The sequence below is a fragment of the Manacus vitellinus genome, unplaced genomic scaffold, assembly GCF_001715985.3.
Source record: "Manacus vitellinus isolate BGI_N305 unplaced genomic scaffold, ASM171598v3 scaffold_2_pilon, whole genome shotgun sequence".
Lineage (NCBI taxonomy): Eukaryota > Metazoa > Chordata > Aves > Passeriformes > Pipridae > Manacus > Manacus vitellinus.
Window position 1 is genome coordinate 3086762 of NW_021940208.1, and position 19814 is coordinate 3106575.

The 19814-nt window shown below is 36.8% G+C and overlaps 1 protein-coding gene across 7 annotated transcripts in view; it reads left to right on the forward strand.

Annotated features, from left to right (window-relative positions):
* DLG2 (discs large MAGUK scaffold protein 2) overlaps nt 1-19814 on the forward strand; it is a 999038-nt gene that overhangs the window by 566875 nt on the left and 412349 nt on the right. The window lies entirely within an intron of this gene.

A 19814-nucleotide genomic window follows, 5' to 3' on the forward strand; every position in this document is an offset into this window, starting at 1 on the left:
AGTCCTGAAATAGAAGCTGAGCTATTTTGCTGTTTTATTTCAGCTGTGTTCTTCCCCAGCCCTTATGTTCTGGTTTCAGTTGAGTTGGTTTTTTTTCATTTTACATATGAATAATTATGGAAATCAAATTATATGTCCAGCAATGAGTTGTATCAGGTCGGTTGGCTCCTGGCCTCATCCTGGACTAATCACAACCATTCCTTCTAGCCCATGTCACCACTGAGATTGTTATTTCTATACAAACATAATTGTTCTTCAGCAACCAACCAACAAACCAAACAAGTTGCAAAGAAATTGAATTTTACTTATATCAGTAGCCTTGCTATCATGTTAAAAATTGTTCTCATTATTCTTCTTTCATGAAAAGTATTTGTAGAAATTTAGGATTGCTAAATAAGTTGGTCCACTCTATGTTTATTACTCTTATTCTTCTTTTATTCTGTATTTTTTATGGTTGCATAACATTACACTATTGGTTGGAGGGAAAAATCTGTTACTACATCTAAATCATCTTTGCCCATGATTCTAACTTCCCTTCCAGAACTCTATTAATAATTTTTGTTTCCCATATGTACTTTTTGTTTCCCATATGCACATTTTTGCCTGAAGCAAACTATTCTCAGCATTTATTTTTGGTGTATGTCCAACATTACTGTAATCCAGTTACAGTTATTTGCTGGTAGAATATCAGCTAAACCTATTTCCTCCATTTTGTTATGCCTACTTAATATTTTAAAAAGAAAATTAGTGAGATTTTTCCACAAAAGTACTGGGTCAAACACAGTTCACATCGTGTATTGTACAATATTCAGTTTTGCTTTGTGCACCAGTTACTGTCAAATTAGGATGACAGTTGGGCATGTGGATTTGAGCCATGTGTTAATCCAAGTTCATCCAGAGGTGCGTGCCATCCTCTCTAATACAATGGCTCAATTACAGTGGATGAAATTGCATTATCTTTTGAATCCATCTTACCATGTTGTCTGGCAATTAGTTGCACATATATATCCCATATTCAAGTGTTTTTGTTGCACATAGGCAGTGACAACCTTTAAAAAATTGTTGAGAGTAAAATCATTTATTTATAGGATTTTTTTCATTACAAATTTTGTAGTGTGCAATAGCCTAGAAATGTTGGGTAGGTTAAGGGTAAGTTAAATGGTGTCAAATTCTTTTAAAAAAAAATAAAACTTTTTCCACATTCTGATAAGAGGCTGTTTCAAATGTACTGTTTTAATAGTGTACGCATAAGTGTCACAGTCAAGAGGATGCCTTTGCAGTTCTGCATTGTTCTGGTTGGGATGAAGTAAGGTTGCTAAAAGGTCATCTACTGCTTTAAAATATAGGATTGGGGGGGTTGTGATAGACATTTTAGTGCATTTTAGTGGTACAGATGACTTTAACCAACATTTTGTGTATAGGTGGCCTGCAGACTGTGTCTGGTCACAGAATGTGTAGATTCTTTCCACTCCTCAGCCCTGGTGTAGGTGTTGCTTGCCCTTATATATATATATATATATATAATATATATATATGTTTCGAGTGGCCTTTTTGAAATTTATATGTGAGGATTTTTTTTCTTTAATTCTGCAATTATCCAGATTTCTCCAAATAGCTTTGAAAGATATATTAAAACTCTTTTTTTTTTTTTTTCAATTCTGACTTGCATTTGAGAAAGATGGAATAGTATCAGTATATTTTGGCATGAAATATAGGTAACTTTCTATGTGACAAAAAGGCTGATAGTCTTTAGGTGATGGACACTGTTAATACAGGTCAACAATGGTGGAAATGAAAACTGAATTTGACCTTGTTAATGTTTTGTCTTATATATATGGTAAATAAATAAGTATGTTACAATTTTTTATATATGATATATAGCATCACTTAATGGTGATATATATATTTCTTTTAATAGAGATAGTCCTGCTGGAAATGATGCAGTAATGACTTGAATTGTCTTCTGGTAGTCAAGTTTTTGGGTGCTCATGGTTGAATTACCTTTGACCACTAGAGGAAAGCAGCTTTCTGGACAGCTCGCAAACCTTCACTTCTTATGCTTGAGTATAATTATAAAAACATAGGTCCAATCTTATGTATCTTTACATTTACTTTACATGCAGCAATGATTAGCTTGTAGACTCCCTTATCTCAGACTTTTAAGTTCTGGCTTCCACATCTACACTTGCAATTCAGAAGGACATTAATATTTGTTTTTCAAATTTTCAGTTGGATTCTTGTTATGTGAGAGCATATGGTTCACGATTTTGTCTTTGCAGTGAAACTCTGAACAAACCTTGCATTATCACATCAGCTTAGTATAGCTGGGACAAGCACCTTGAATGAAAATACAGTTAAAACAGATGGAAGTTTCACATGTGGCAATTTGAATTACAATGTTGTCAAAATATTTCCTCCATTGTTAGAGCATTGCCATAATTTTTTTTTTTAATCAAGAATCACTTCCTGGTCTTATTGTTATGTATTTTAGCAATGTCTAAGCTTTGAGGAATTTTAAATTAGCAATTTCGGAGGAATTAAATTACTGAATCAAGTTTTTTGCACCAAAGCATTTGTAAAAATTAATTTATCTCACTTGAAATTATATTTGCAGATTGTCATAGTTGTCACTTTGAAATCTTTAAAAGTAGATTTGTTTTAGACTTTGGAATGGTAAAACTATGTATATCACAAATCTATTTTAATATTTTGTATACTTAAATCGTAGTTGTACACCACTAAAGTATTCTATCACACAGTATTGTTTGTTTTTAAAAATCAATTAATTATTTTCTGTGGTTAAATGTACGTGAGATATGCTTAAGTTAAAAGAAAATCTAAAAAGCCCGTACATATATATGGGTCCAAGATCCACTGAGTCTTAAGGGCCTAAGGACCTATGTACCTGAGCCTGAAGAATACCCCTGAACCTCTCCAGATGCTTGGAATAATAAGCCCAAATTTATACACTTTACACCCCTGTCACTTCTATGAGCAAAAACCAAAAAGAAAATACTTACAAATAAAAATTTCAGGAAAATTCAAGGAAAAGAGATAGTATTAGTAAGAAAAACCGTAGAGGGGACTTACAGAAAACTCTGTACAGAAAGTTGTTGGCAAGCAACAAAGAATTTGTAAGGGGTGAAATACAGAGGAAAAAAATGATACATCAATCAGAATCTTGAAGACCTTACACACAAATAAATATATTCACATCTACATACATAAGATGTTGGAGATTTGTTAATTTGCGGCATAAATTCTTTCGAGGTGGCTTTATTTTTAAATTCAACCTCCTGCTCTCTCTGTTATGTTTATGCACATTGGCTTATACACATTAGCACATACCGACGTTCCCGCTGTGGTTTAGCATTTAGGGCAGATAACATTCCTCCCGAACTTGTCATTTGCATCTTCTGATGCAATTTTGTTGACAAGGTCTTTTCAGGCATGAAGGGAAAAAAACCACTCCAGCGTCTGTTTGGATCATTGGCAAAGGAGTATCTTTTTCAGTACTTTGTCTAGATGCTATTTTCACCAGAAAGCACTTTGCCTGTAAAGCTTATACATATAAATGTGCTTCAGCAGGGTGCCTGTGACTTGTGTCAGGGTCAGCTAGAAAAGGAACTAAATCTTCCTGAAAATTACAAGAGTGGTTTTGTCGGATTTTTTTTTTTTCTTCCCGTGGTTTGTCATCCAGAAAGGGATGCAGGCGTGCGTCCCAGCCACGCAGAGCATTGATTGCTTCTGCCTGCAGCGGGGATGCTGTCAAGTCTCTGCGCGAGTGGAGTCCGGTATTGACACAGAGCTGCCCAGCGCTGCCCAGCAGCAGCTCCCGCTGCTCCCTGCTCCCGCCATGCCCTGCCGCTAGCTGCTGCCAAGGGGCTGGACAGGCCCCGCCACAGGACCTCACCTCTGCCAGGAGAAGCACTTCCATGCCAGGTGGCCAGAGGCAGCCCTGGGTGCGCCATGCACGCGCACCTTCCCAAGCAGCACAGCTGCGGCAGGGGGTCCGAGGGCTCGGACGGAGGCAGGAGTGTGCCTCCCGTCGCCAGGGATGCCCACTGCGCCTGCCGCTGGCACCAGCATCCTCCGGGCCTCCAGTATAGCTCTCAGGCGCTTGCCTCCTGGGGACCTGGCGGTGCCAACCAGAGCAGGAGCAAGTTTGTCCCTTTGTGGAACACAGTGCGGAAGAGCCCCCCTAAATCCCCAGCCAAGCCCCAGGGCAGCCCTGGGCAGTGGTGGGCAGAGTGCGCCTGTGCCCACGGCTGGGCCCCCCCGGTGCAGGTGAGCTGATTCTTCACTCTCCAAGCGACTTAGAGGATGCTCCAGGGAAAGAAAGTGAGGTTTGGTGGTGTCGACAACTTTTTGTGATATGTTTCGATGTGTGTTTAGTGGTTTATTCTGAAAATTTTATGTGCAAGTGCAAGCTGTTGGGTGGTGATCTCTGTGTTTGAATATTACTTCTCTGTTACCTGTGAAAATTGTGGGGTCCTCCTGGAAAGATTTTCTTGTTAAAGTGTTTTGGTTTGTGCCTCAAGGTTCTACATACTTTGTATTCTATTATGCTGTATAGTGATGATGTGTTTATCTCCCCCGTGTAATGGATTTTGCCTGCTTCTGTAAACAGCTTGTTTTCAAATATTGCATGAAGTTAAAAAAATATTTTAAATAGAGAACATGGGAGAGGGTTGTTAGATTTACTGATAAGAGAAAGTGTGACCTGTTTCTCCTCTTTGGAACTTCAAATGTAACTGAAATCTTTAATAAACATGAAATAGCTCTTTAGCTTTCTCAAATCTATAGATTTTTATTTAATGTCAAGGCAGTGTAATGCATAGACCATGCAGGGTCTATGATGTGTACAGATACCTTGCAAGCAATGAGACTGAAAATGATCACACACCAGGTAACCCAGCACTGTGAAATAGAAATCACAGTGACACTCGTATGATGGTTAATATTAAAAAGCATTTACACTACCTGATACATGTTTTGATTTCTCCCTTAGAAAGCTTTAAGCTCATTCAAATGCTTTTGTTACAATTTCACCCTAAAAAACAGAATTTATTGTAGAAATAAGTTTTTGAAATATATTTTTATGTAGTATACACTAGAGTTTAGCTAACCTCAGCTCACACTGAACATGTGCACCCTCTCTAGAGATCAAATCAATTTTCATGGAAATGGTTTTAATATATTTTCACTGTACAGAAAAGCAATAAGGCAAAGTATTGTCAGATAATGTTGCTGTACTTTATCTCGTCTGATGGTCTAAAAACAGTGATCCTTTAGTGACTGAAAATGATTGTTATATATAAAAAGCTTCATTTTTTTGCCTCTAATCTAGTATCAGGTGGAAAAACTAAGCTTTCTGTTATATTTTTGAGTGACCAAAATGTTGCATGTGATTACAGTAGATTTTATACATTTTTTTCATATACAAAGCACATATAGCCATTTGTGTTGGCATAAAGCCAATGTTAAAATAATATATAAAACATAGAATTGGACTTCGTTCCAATTTGAATTCTAAAAAGCTCTAAATATTTTCTTAGACTCTGAAGATTTTTGATTTGGAAAAACCTTGAAGGAAAAAATACCTTCAAAGAAACAGTTCCATGGTTTTCAAAGGTATAGAATTTATAAAGAGAAAATGAAGGAACATTATTAAAAAAAATTAAAAGCCAATTCTAAAACTACTTTGATGTCTATGTTATAGATGTATTGTAAAGTTATTTCAGTATTTTCAGTGCCTTTCTAATCACATCCATATGTGTTTTGATAATGTGAAATTGTTCAGGTTTATGTACTTTTTTATATATAATTTAGAACTCTACTTTGTAAACTTTCTTTACTGTATGTTTTAAATGCCAACTACCTTGTTTTGTTTAGGGAAGTCCCTTTTTTGGATTTTGACTATAAGTAATCAATTTACCATCAATCAAACTGATATTCTCTGTCTAGGGATGGACTGATGTACTTTGGAATATACTTGGTAGTTTCAGTGTCATAGAGTTGACAGATAGTTTGTTTCAAATAATCTATTTTTCTCTGTTCAAACTAAGCATTATACAACCTATGGGAAGAAAGGGAAGAGTGTGTATGTGTGTATGTGTATACATTGTTGTATGTACATACACTTAGACAATCATTTTATCAATTATATTGCATAGAAGCAATAAGGGAAAACATTACAGAGCTGCTCTTACTGATTCCCCTTACTTCAGGGATACAATTTGATGTCAGTAATGTTTTTTGGGACATATGTTGACTGGGAAATCTCCCTTTCTTACTAAATTAAGGAGAAGTAGTGGAACAGTTAAATTCTCCTTTCTTTTTTTATTCTTTTTAGGCCAGCAAATACATTTTAATTGTCTATCTGATGTGTAAATGTGATAATAAATAAGACACTGACAGTTTCAGAAGCAGAGGGTTTTTTTCCATAAACTTCTGTGAAGATTTTTCTTCTGATTTCCTTTTTTGGGAGAGACTACTTTCTTCAAGCACAGGAAAGACATAACAGCTTGTAAAACTGCTTCTTGATCAGTACTGTAGTACCAAATATAATGCACAAGTCCTTCATTCCTAGAATCAGTGGATGTAGATGACAGCTCTCAATTCAGCATCTTGCCTTGGATTGCTCCTCATGCTGCATTCATAGAAGTGAGATCACTGAAACATTGTGAGCAATCTGTGCAGCTGCCATATAATAGACGTACAGAAGCGGAAATACAAAAGCTGTTAGCATGTTCCTTTGGAAGATGAGTGATATTGTTCTAATGATTCCTGTATCCGGTCCCACTGACTGACAGAGGACTCTGAAAAGTTTACAGCATCCTGGGTAGCATTCAGATCTGATGCTCTCCCAGGACACTTGCTTTAGAAAACTTTATGCTTTTACATTCATGTTTAACCTATTTCTTCTACCAAAACCAGGAAAGCATTGTTTTTACTGAATTCATAGCATTTAGGTTATGTTTGGCATAAAAAGGAGGTCAAAATTTAACCTTTGAGTCCTCTGTGTTGAGTCCAGCAATTTCCTTGGTGATGTATGGAACACTCCTGGTAAGAAGTAACATGAAATGTGGCATAACAGCATTCCCAGGGAAGTGGTGGAATCACCATCACTGGAGGTATTTAAAAGACACAGAGATGTGGTGCTTAGGGACATAGTCTAGTGGTGGGTAGGGCAGTATTAGGTTAGTGGTTGGACTCAGTAATCTTAGAGGTCTTTTCCAATCTCCATGCTTCTGTGATTCTGTAATATTTGTTTGGAAATGTGTTTCCGTAGTGTAATGGCTGTTTATGTGACTGATGAATGGTATGCAATGAAAAGACCAGAAACTAAACATTCTGAGGCACATTAGGACTATCTCTGTAACATGAAGGGTCCTTTTTAAAAAAAAAAAAAGGAAAAAGAAAACCCAGTGTCAGTCATGAGGCTTTGTACTCTACAGATTCAGGAATCTGGAGATGTGCCAGTCATTCCAGAATTTCAAAAGTGTCAGAAGGGGTCATTGAGCCACCTCTGCCTTGATTGATACTGTAGCGTTGCTTGTAAAGGCCACTGTGAGTAAAACAAAAGTGAATATTCTTTTATTTTGTTTTAGTATATAATATTCTTTCTGCTTCTATTAATGTATCAGGTCTTTCCACAGTGTTTTTGATAATACGTAATTTTTTTATTTAATGCATAAATAATATTTTTCATAATACATAATTTTAAGTGTCAGTGAAGACAGTTAAGAAATAGGCAGGGTTACACAGATCATGACAGTATTTGTGTGCAAGATGTTCCATATATTTTCATTTAAATACTGAAATGGATATATTATGTACTGTACTTACCAATGATAGTAATGATTTATAGTTTAACTACACATTATTTGGCTCCTGCTGATTTTTCAGTCATAAATATGTTAATGCATAATTTGCATTTGTGGCACCATATTTAGAATTGCATTTAATTAAACCCATGTTTCAAAGTTTCTCCTCCTAGATGCCTCAAGAAGCCAAGAACATTTTCTCCCCTTGATATATAATTGGCTTCTGGGATTTTCAGGGTGGGATGAAAGGGGGCATAGAAAGGCAATTGTAGAATTTGGACAGGGATTGTTTGTAGCATTGGTAATTGGCCAAAACTGCACAAGTGCTCTGATAGTCCTTCTGCTATTCATAAATTTCTCTAATACTTGTTTATTCACTTGTTTATTCTCTAAGACATGTTTATTCACCCGTGGGTAAACTGTTCATCATATTTGAAAACAGAGGGGCATTTCTCTAGGACCAGAGTGGCAGAATCCAAAAGGATTCCAAATCTTTTTTTTCCCATCACTTTTCCTATATTCTGCTGTGTAATCCACTGCTAGGAATATCCAGGCATTTTCACCTAAGTATATCCTTACCATTACAGGAATTTACAACACAGGAAAGTCCCTGATTTTTCTTGTAGTACTCTGATGGCACAGGCCACACAATAGAATTTTAGTCTTCCTGTCTCTTAGACTGACTTGTAAGGTTATATATTGCTGGATCTCTTTTGTGGCATGTCAACAGGATCGATAAACTGGATGCCCTCTGTACTAAAAGGAAAAAGGGGGAAAAAAAAGGATTGCCTTATGGCTTGCTTAATGTGATAGGAATAAGCCTTGATAAACCTGGTTGTGCTTTGTGTCTAATGCTCCACTGCATTTACATTAGGCATGAAAAGATGGGAAACCTTTATAGCAAGGTTGCATGAACAAGATGGCTTTGGTCTAATCGAAATAGAAGCAATGAAGGATGATGCCTGACAGTTTCTAGCTGGACATTGAGCAATGGCTCAGACTGAGAACGAATTGGTCTCAGCTGTTTTGGCATGACTTGAAGGTACAAGCTGAAAATTGATTTCTCTTTTGGAAATGACTATCCCTCCTGTTCTGGGGTATGAAAACCTCAGACTTCTCTCCAAAAAAAACCAAAAAACGGGGGGTTTCTAGTTGTAGTAATGACCAGATTCACAGTTTGCCAGTTTAGCTCTCTGTTTCCTCATGTCTGCATGTGGCTTTTGGATGAAGGATAATAAAAATAAAGCCAAAAAAGTAAAAAGAAAAAATTACAGATTCAATTACTTTGCTTTTAAGAACTGTGTTTGTTTTGAAATAAGCCATAGATTGTAACAATAGTGTTTATAAATTTAATAACATATATCCATTTACTTTTTTGTATATTTTATAAATTACTGCAGTTAATCAAATTAATTGTCTCAATAATGGCCTAATTTCAAAATCTCCCATCATTTTGGGAGTTAAAAATAAAGGAATGAAACAGGAATTCTTTATGTATTCAAAACAGAGGTTCTGTAATATCTGAAATGAATATCAGAAAAACAAACAAAATAATCCTTTTTGTAAATTCCAGTTCTTTCTTCTAAGTCACAGGAGCCAGCTATGTGACTTACTGTGTGACAGTACAAGATCCAATTTAGCAAAGTAACACCTGGTTTTGGTTTAGATATAATGTACTTTTAATACAGGGTTTTACCTTTTTAAGTATTTGTACAAGGAGAAGCAGGTTACTTCAGCAGGTGAAATTGTTAATATAATTGGTCAAACAGAACATCAGACAAATTATTTTCATTATGCATTCCAAATGACAGCAGAATGGTGAAGTGTAATAGGATTCCTGTAAATACCACCCTGGAGAAACTATGCTGCACCCAGATGTGAAATCAGTTCATACTGAACTGCTATTTGTTGCATTTATGATCACAGAACATTTTCCTATTTATCCCTATGCTGGTTTGTCCAAGTTTTGATGTTGCAACCATCACTCACCTGGGAGCTGAACCCATTAATATTAATTGAAAATGTGAGTAAGGTCTAAACTCTTTTTTACTTTGCGTCATTCTGTAGGGTCTACTTTGCGCGAGGGACGGGGAGGAGGGGGAAGGTGTTGGAGAGACAAAAAGGTGTTTGAGAGGCCTATTTCATGGCCCAGTTGATGTCCACTAGCACAGCTTCTAGTGCCAGCACAAGGCTGAGTGCAGAAGCATGTGACAAGGGACATGTCCCAGAAGATAGTGCGCAGCTTCCTAGTCCAAAGGTAGTCACACTTAATGTGCAATCTGATGTGTGCATTTTGGTTTTGACAGTACAACAGTGCTTGGGGACATACCTGTGCTAAGTGCAGAAACTTGTATCAAGCTCTTTGCTACCTCCAAGAATTCCGAGATAATAAAGTTTCACTTAGGAAATGGAGAGTTCTGAGGACACCTTGTTGCCTTTCTTCCTGTTCTCACTTTCTACTCAGCAGACATCTGGGTTCTATCAAAATGTGTCCATCTTGCAGCCATGAGTACATAAGTCACTTGCCATGGCTCTGTGAGTCTGCAGTTGGGCACACAGGATCAAACAGCCTGACGATACTTTGGAAGAAAAAAAATCTCCAAATTCTTATCGAGATATTCAACAAGAAGATAGTAAAAATATCAGATTCTAGTCTGATATTCAGTCTGGGACCGATGCTGCCACATTTGCTGTTGTGTTCTCAACGATCTCTTCACCATCAGTTTGCTCAGGCATAAATTTAGAGGTTGGTGCCTTAGACATGCTTCTATTGTATTATTTTTCAACAGTTGACTTCTCAAACACAACTTTTCAATGCAATGTTAGTAAGACATGTTATAAAACAAAAAAACACTAATCAACTTCAGCAATTAAAACTTACACTATATAGTACTAAAATATTCATCTTCAAAGAGTATGACTCCAGCTCTGTGCAGCAGTTTTGTGGCTAGTTGGTATTTCTGCTATATTCATAAAATATCGCACTCCTATGATATGAATTCTTTTCAATTTTTTAATTGTATGTTTAAACATAGAAAAAGGGTAACATTGAATGTGCACATTTAGAGTATACAAGACCTTTATACATTCATGCTTAAACGCATGAAATGTTTTAATACATTTATAGGTAAATTATAGTCTTTTATGCAATTAAGCACAAACCAAAGCAGATCAGATATTCAGGTCACATTTTATAATAATGGGTAAAACAAGGATTTTGTTTTGTTTTGTTTTGTTTTTTATTCCTAGTGTATGGAGTTAAAAATAATGGAGTTTAAACATAAAAGACCTTAGCAGTTTGATCAGCATCATGTTTCCTCAATAGACATCTATCTCTTTATCTTATCAGAACTTAGTGCACAGCTCCTAGTGCCTGACTTGGAGTGATTATAGTACATTCCTCTGTACTTCTTTCTGATATATAGAAAAAACATATATGGAAGTAAAGCCAAACGGTTAAACATGACTGTCCATAAAATGTGAGTGAAATCCAGGTTTCACTGCAGCTTATTAATATATTTTTCTTTCTATTTATCCTGCTAATTTGTGCATTTGTATATGAAATATATGAAAACATTTTGCAGTAATTAAAATCATTCAGTTATTGACAACTGTATATCCTTAGTGCTCAGTGATTTAATTAATGCTTTTTAGCATTGCACGTTCAGAGCAGAACAACAGTATCAGGAAACTGGTTATTGGTAGAAATTGTCTGCAGGTGAATAACTAATAAAACCTGGCTGGAGATGTAGTCATGGTAAATCTGGGGAGGAGATGAGAAAGTGATGGGAGAAGAGGATGCCAGATCTTTATACTTTGAAGGAATCTAATTTTTGGAAACACTCATATGCACATCTACTGAAAGTATTAATCATGGAATCATAGAATAGTTTAGGTTGGAAGAGACCTTCAAAGGTCATCTGGTCCAACCCTCTGCAGTGAGCAGGGACATCTTCAACTAGATGAGGTTGCTCAGAGCCCTGTCCAGCATGACCTTGAATGTTTCCAGAGCATCCACCACATCTTTGGGTGACCTGTGCCAGTGTTTTACCACCCTCACTGTAAAAAAATTCGTCATATCTAACCTAAATCTACCCTCTTTTAGTTTATAGAATCACAGAATATGCTGAGTTGGAAGAATTATTGAGTCCAACTCTTAGCACTGCACAGGATCAAGAGTCATTAAACCTATTACCCTTTGTCCTATTGCTACAAGCCCTGTTAAAAAGTTTGTCCCCATGTTTCTTATAAACCCACATCAAAGACCCCAATGAGTTTTCCCTGGAACCTTCTGTTGTCCAGGCTGGAAGAGCCCAACTCTCTCCAGCTGTCCTCATAGGAGGTGTTCCAGCCCTCTGATCATCTTTGTAATCCTCCTCTGGACTCACTTCATAAGGTCCATGTCTTTCCTGTGCTGAGGATGGTAGACCTGGGTGTAATGCACCAGATGGGATCTCATGAGAGTGGAGTGGAGAGAGAGAACCACTTCCCTCAACCTGCTGGTCATACTTAGAATCATAGAATTATAGAATATCCTGAGCTGGAAGGGACCTACAAGGATCACTGAATCCAGCTCTTGGTCCTGCGCAGAACCACCCCAAGAAACACACCATCTGCCTGAGAATGTTGTGCAAATAATTCTTTAATTCTGTCGGGCTTAGTGTCATGATGAATTCCCTGGGAACTCTGTTCCAGTGCCCAGCCACCCTTTGGATGAAGTTCCCTTGTGTCCTGTCACTGGTCACTAGAGACAAGAGATTGGTGCCTGCCCCTCCACTCCCCTCGTGAAGAAGCTGTAGACCACTATGAGGTCTCCCCTCAGTCTCCTCCAGGCTGAACAAATTAGGTGACCTCAGACTCATATGTCTTCTCCTGTAGGCCCTTCACCATCTTTGTAGTCCGTCTTTTGATGCTCCCTAATAGCTCCTTTTGATGCGGTCCAGGATACGATTTTCTTTCTGGGCTGCAAGCACTCATTGCCTTTCATCCACCAGTTCCTCCAGACCCTTGTTGGCAGGGCTGCTCTTAATCCATTTCATCCCCTAAACTGTATTGAAATCAGGTGTTACCCTGATCTAGGTACAAGACATTGAACTTGGCCTTGTTGAACCTCATGACATTCCCATGGGCCCATAGGGCATTTCTGAAAAACCTGGCCCATAGGATTTACAGCAACTTTGAAAAAATTTATAGGTTCCTGTAATTCTTATTACAATTTTTAAAAAACATTATTTAAAACTTTAATTCTTTAAAGACATGAAACCCTACAGATGCATGAGGAGGAGCAAGACCAGATTGTTGCAGCTTGATTTGACTGTAACATACTTTTTCTCTATTGTGCCGCATGTACACCTACTACACATAACAAGCAGAGTCATGATATACTGCACTTGCCTCTGGGGCAGTTATTAACTTGCTCAGCCACCGCAAGTATAAAAGTAGAAGCAATCTGATCACTTATGCAGGCATAAATCTGCAAAAATGTTGTCTTTTGTAGTTCTTTTTTTCTTTAAGTTGTCATGGCAGTATTCTCAGTGGATCTTCTCTTTTTACTAAGATGTGTTTAAGTCTATGTAGTCAGCAAAAACCTGGAATTCACATGTTACTTTTCAAATAATTCATGCTGAAAATTGAGGTGATTACTCCCTAGTTATTTTGGTTTTAAGCACTGTTTGCTGTCTATCAGCTAAACTAATTCATATACCAAGAAATAAAACATCACATTAATCATACAGAGTACAGAAAGGAACGAATCAGCTCTTTGTAGTGGATGAAAATGCAGAATTGCAGAAATGTTTTGCTGGATGCACAAAAACTAAAACTCTTCAGATTCATAAGTCTTGGGTCCTTGTATCTTCTGATCGTAGACCTCGTCACATCTAACCAAAAGGTTGCCTTTTGCTCATTTTATGTAATGCCCTTTTAAAACACATGTAGGTACTGGGGAAATTTAGTATCTGTTTTCCTTCTCACCTTTGCTCCTTTCTGTCCTCTTTTTTAAGAGTTCTATTACTTCTACATTATTTTTCAAAACAACTCATCTGTATTTTCACATTTTTGAATGGTTGCCAAAACAGCAGTGGAATTACTGGGTTTACCTGTATGCTCTTTGTCTTGTTTCCAGATGGAAGTCTTTTTTCTTGTGGTTCACTTGCCAGCATTTGTCCTCAGGTGATAATAACCTTAATGTACTTTCTGCCAGTTTCTATTTCATCATGTAACCTCTTGTACTTGAAGGTTCAGCAAATCTGACAAACCAGCAAAATGCAAAAGACAACAGAATTGCCACAGCAGAAACATTTCATGGCAAGTGGATAAGGGGTAGAGGAGCTAGGTTTTGGTGTTAATAATAGTAAAAGCAATAATAAAACTACAAAGATGCAGGAAATTCTTTTTGCAGTCTGAAGTATTAGTTGGTGTTCAATAAACAACCAGGGGCAGAAGAGGTGATGAAAGCAAAATTGATCCTGTTCGTTTTCTCCAGATGTCACTTACTGCCTGACGTCTTGACATTTCTTAAAGCACCTCAGAAAGAACAGCTATATGATTCTTTTGTTCTCTGATACATTTGTGAGTTAGGTCAATGTTCATTTCATTTCAGACAGGGAAGGCTGAGGCCTGGAGGTTGACAAACATTTGTTGTGGATTGTACATAGAACAGAGGGGGGTCTTAATTTTAAATCCCTAAATCTGAGCTTAGTCCTGTAGGCAACAGCTGGACTGAACCTACCTGCACCATTTGTTGAAGGAGTGTAAGTTTTAGCTGATTTATGCTGGTTTTGATTAACCCATATATTGGAAGGGTATATGGAATCTTTTCTCATTGGACATTTATGAGTCCTTGCTGCTTGTGGCCACCATTGAGGGGTAGCATCAAGCTCAGTCCCCTTTCTGGGAATCTCAGTGACTTCCTGGATCCATGAGCCATGTGTATGTTGATAGGATTTCTGTCTTTTTGATATCAGTAGTTATTCGTGTTACTGAAGAAAGATGCAATGGGTAGTGAGTTCTTTGTTGCAGTGGGTGAGTTTGCATCAGCTCATTCAATCTATAAGAAACTTCAGCTAAAGGAAGGGCTATACTCTTGGGGTGATACACATATTGACTTGGAGATACAAAGCAATCACCTAACCAGCACTACTTCAAGTTTTTCTGTCAGTACAATATGGTTGTTTCAGCAGTTTGAGCTGACCTCATTGCTAGGGTGTTGTACTGAGCTGGACAACCTTGTTTGACCAGTTCTTGTACTTCTAAACTGATAAAATTTGAGTAAGAGGAGAAAATACTGAAGATGTAAGAACAAAGCAATGACAAAAAAAAGCCATTAACTTCTTAAACAATATTATTCATTGGGGACTTCTCAAAAACAGAAGTTCAATAAGAAGCCATTGTTGTGACTCACAGTTTAACACAGTGCTTAACACTGTTCCCCAAGCACATTGATACAGTCTGTGTTGGTGGGACTTTGCATTTTGGCAATATTTTGAATGCTAAAGTCAACCCAAAAATTAAGTACCCTTCTGAACTAGAAAAGTAGTAGTCTATCCTGCAGTTGTTTGTCTGTTTGTTTTTATAAGTCATACTATACTTTTCCATTTCTATGTAAAAGTAAAGAAAAACAAGAAAAATCCTTTAAAATCCTTCTCATATGGAATTGCCAGGATTTAAAAGAAATAAAATTAGGATGTTTTCAAAGTTGAATATATCAAATGCCTAGAAAATGCTATTCCTGTATTTGTTTATAATTTTAAATTTGTCTTGTAACCACTGTAAAAAAAAATGGCAGATAAGACGAGGAAAGAAAATTACATTTTTGTAGATATCTTGCAGTCAAATTCAATCCAACAAAGGAGTTTAGAGGCCACAAAAGTAGAAGTTAATTGCTGAAATGACTGATCTTTACTACAGTACTAGAGGGAAAAGTAGGTTTTCAGTTGATCTCAAAGTATTATAAAGCAATATTACTGCCTCTGATTATTAGATTCAAAAGTTCAGACGTGATACAGGAGTTTTGGGCTGGGACTTAGCCATCACTGTTCTATCCTTACTTTCCTTTGATTGAAAATTCAGTAAGAGTAACTAGCAAAGTCTTTCAGACTTAAACAGCCCACATATTTCTAAAACCATGTCATGGTTTGAGAGCTTCAGGGGGAAAACCTGGTTCAAACCACTACAAACTATAAATAAATAAACCTGTACATAAAATTGCATGGCTATGTTGTACTTATTCTTCTAATGTAAAATATTTCCCAAATCGACTTCTCAGATATCTCTGTGCTTTGTTCCTAATGTGTTAGAGGTTTGTAAACAACTCATTGACAAAACTCCAATGAAGCTTTATAGAAGCTATTTGCTACTTAAATTTATTTTAAAAGTTAAACATGTTAGTGTTTCATAGGAAGGCAGTAATCCAGTTGGAAAGGTTTAAAAAGGTGAGGTACAGTTAAGCAATTTCTAAAATTCTCTGCTGGAGACATAGTGGGCTATTCCCAGCTGATCTGTTATATCACCTTATAAAACGTAATCTTGCTGGTTGAATTATTTAACATTTACTTGATTGACAGCAGTACCTGTTTTCATAGAAATAAATATGTATTATAAATGGCATTACACATATAAGTGATAAAGGAACATGGAATGCTATTTTTCCTATAAAACATAAAGGCAAAACTGGGAGAGTTCTGTCTTTATACATAAACTGTATGAGCTTTTATATGATGTAGTTATATCACCTTTTGTGATACTTTGATCTTTATACCATATGAGTTCTTTATTAATGTTTTATCATCGCTGTCTTAATCTGAGGTATTACATATCTGTAGTGGTTTTTCAGAGATACTGGAAAATCTTCAGGTATTCCATAAGATCATTTTTTAAAATATGATTGAAAAAATCTCTTGAAAGGTGCTTTACTTGGAGGACTGGTAGATAACGTTGTGGTAAGTTGGCACCAGCTGGCAACACCCACTCACCTGCCCCTGCAGCAGGGAGAAAATTGGAAGAATGAGAGTGAGAAAGTACATGTACTGAAATCTACAGCTCTGGTCCTGTTGTTCCCTCATTCTCTCCTCCTTGGCATTTTCTGTCCTTTATTAAATATGTTTTCACAGAGGTGCCATCAGCTTGGCTGAAGGGCTCAACTATGTCTGTCACAGTCCATTTGGATCTCTCAAATTTAGAGAATAAGGTACTTTGTAAATTAAACGTTATTTTATGAGCTCATTAAGAAACACAACAAAAAACCTAGTTGCAACCATTTTCACAATAAGCGATCCCTTTTATGTCCTAAAAGATAATGGTTTAAACATTAGTTACTCAAATCAATGAAGAATTGGCTAATTATTTATACTCTCACTTTTCAAGTCTTCTACTTTTCTTAGAAGCCAATGATACTGATCATGTTGATCCAGGGAAACCTTATAGCACCTTTAAGTATCTAAAGGGTCTACAAAAGAGCTGGATAGAGACTTTTTACAAGGACGTGTAGTAATTGCTTTAAACTTGCTTTAAACTGAGAGTAGGTTTAAATAGATACGAGGAAGAAATCCTTCCCTGTGAGGGTGGTTAGACACTGAAACAGGTTGCCCAGAGAAGCTGTGGGTGCCCCATCCCTGGAGGTGTTCAAGGTCAACTTGGATCAGGCTCTGAGCGATCTGGTCTAATGGAAGGTGTCTAGTGGAAGGGGGTCAGAATTAGATGATCTTTAAGCTTTCTTCCAACCCAAACCATCTAGGATTCTATGAGTTGATACAGACAACTGTACTGTGTGAAACTAAAGGTTTATTCAAGCTGTTATACCAAACAATGTGCTAAGTGTGATGGAAGGAGTTTTAAGGGAAAGGAAAAGCAGCCTGCTCCTGGGTGTATATAGTTCACGTATTTCAGAATTGCCACTAAATGAACATGTTCATTTGGTCAAATAAGATATTTTCCGAAATATACTTAGCAGGGATATTGCATTTTAGTTAATGCTGAAGTATTTATGTAACATTTAAATTAATGTAGGATTTTCTTATTAGCCAACACAATAGTAGGTACAGTGGTGGAGGGGAGAAGCAGCATTTGATCTTCCTTTCCTCTTCTCCACTCTGTAAAACTGCATAGGTTTTGTTGCAAAGTCTTCTTTGGGTCTTTTCATTAATTGGTTTTCTTAAAGAAAAAAAAAGCAGTTTTTACCTTAGGGTGAAATCCTTTTCTTTCTTTCTTTTTTTAAAGAATCTGTTCATCCAAAAGGTATTTGTGCTGCCTTATGTTTTATGGCTTTCATGTTTTTTGAAATACTTTATTCTAAACTAGGCAAACTTGTAGGATTTTTTAATGCTGTCTTTATTTTCTTTTTTTTAATCAGTGTTATTTTCTAAACTTTGCTCAGTATGACAATTATTTTGGTCCTTCTGACATTGTTTTTCAATTAAATTTGACCATGAATGTTTGGAACCCTAAAATGGACTGTTAGTAGGAGACAAAACAAAAAAGTTTAATACACTGGAAATTACATACTGTTTAAGGCCATTTGTTTCCTTGTCCCTTATACTGGGAGTTTTCAATTTCTCACCTCTTCTTCACAAATAATTACTTCCTACTTCCTTTTGGACATCCATTTTTATGAGAAGGTGATGAATTGGGGAATATAAGAGTTGTTATTTCCAGTATTTCATCCTTCATACCTGATATTTCCATTTCATCATGACTATGTAGCAACTCTGACATTCAGATTTGCTTTAGAGCTTCTTCAGCAAAAGATGACATCTAGTTCCAGAAAATATGTGTCATGTCAGTCTTTGTGTGACTTTTCTGAGCAGACAGCCTACATATATGCTATATCCTCCTCCCAAAAAGACGTTGTCGCTCAAATCCTGACCTTATTGAAACCTTCAAGATTTCTGTGGGCTCTGGATTTTACCACTGGGTAAAACAGACATGTCTTTCCTCTGAAGGATGGAAACCCTCTGATTTCTACAGTACCATGCATAAGTGGAGGGAATATAAACCTGAACAGGTAAAGGGAGCTCTCAGCTTACTTTAGAAATGGAGGCTGGAATTGCATCTTTTGGGAGAGATAAGAAATCATCTATCAACTATCCTGTGGTTATTAGGGTAGTTTTCTAGGATTTAGTCACATTAAACGAATCCTTGTAGGTTGATTCTTATGATTTGTCACCTAAAGTCCTTTTAATACTTTTTCTCACCAATTCTGTATTCAGTTCCTTTCAAAATTTCTCCCTTTTCATGAAAATGTTTTGGCTGTGACTTTAGGGAGGAATGAGATTTGGGTGCTTGCTGTACCAGAATAAAAATATAGAGAGGTCTCCTGAGTTCTACTGAGGGAAACAAGCTGTAAACAGTTTAGTCCAAAGTAACACGAAGGGAACACTTTAATTTTCACACATATATTTTCACTTCTGAGTAGTGGAACACAATCTAGTTAGGCAGTTGCACGATTGTCCCAAAGTGAAACAGCTGTCTCGGCTCTAATCTTGCCCTCTTATTCTTCCAATGAGGCTTTTTGATTAACTTTTTATTCTTAGGATAGCAATTTGTACCAAGGATCTAATTAGAACTTTATGTAACACAGCCAAAGTCCTCCTTTTGCAAGTCTGTCTCACCTCAGTCCTGCTAATCTTGCAGCTTTCAGTATGGAGCATTCTGAAATATCTGATATTTCAAGCTATCTCCTCTGGTTGAAAACAATTTCATCTATTGAGAATCGGGAGCAGGGTTCATTTGATTCTTTTGTCTCGGTAAGAAAACTGTAACATATCTTTAAAATAAGGCATGTTTTCAAAATTTAAGTTCTGAGGGTTAGGCTTCTTTTGGGGGGAAAATGGCTTAAACTGAATTCTGTCGAGCTGAATGAACTCAGATCTCTGACCATAGGTCTCCTGTGTTTCTTTCTGATAAAAGGATGATGGATAAAGAACTGCCTTTTAAAAAAGCTGGTGATTCTGGGGAGAGAATGTCTAGTTCTATATACCTGGAGTTAAG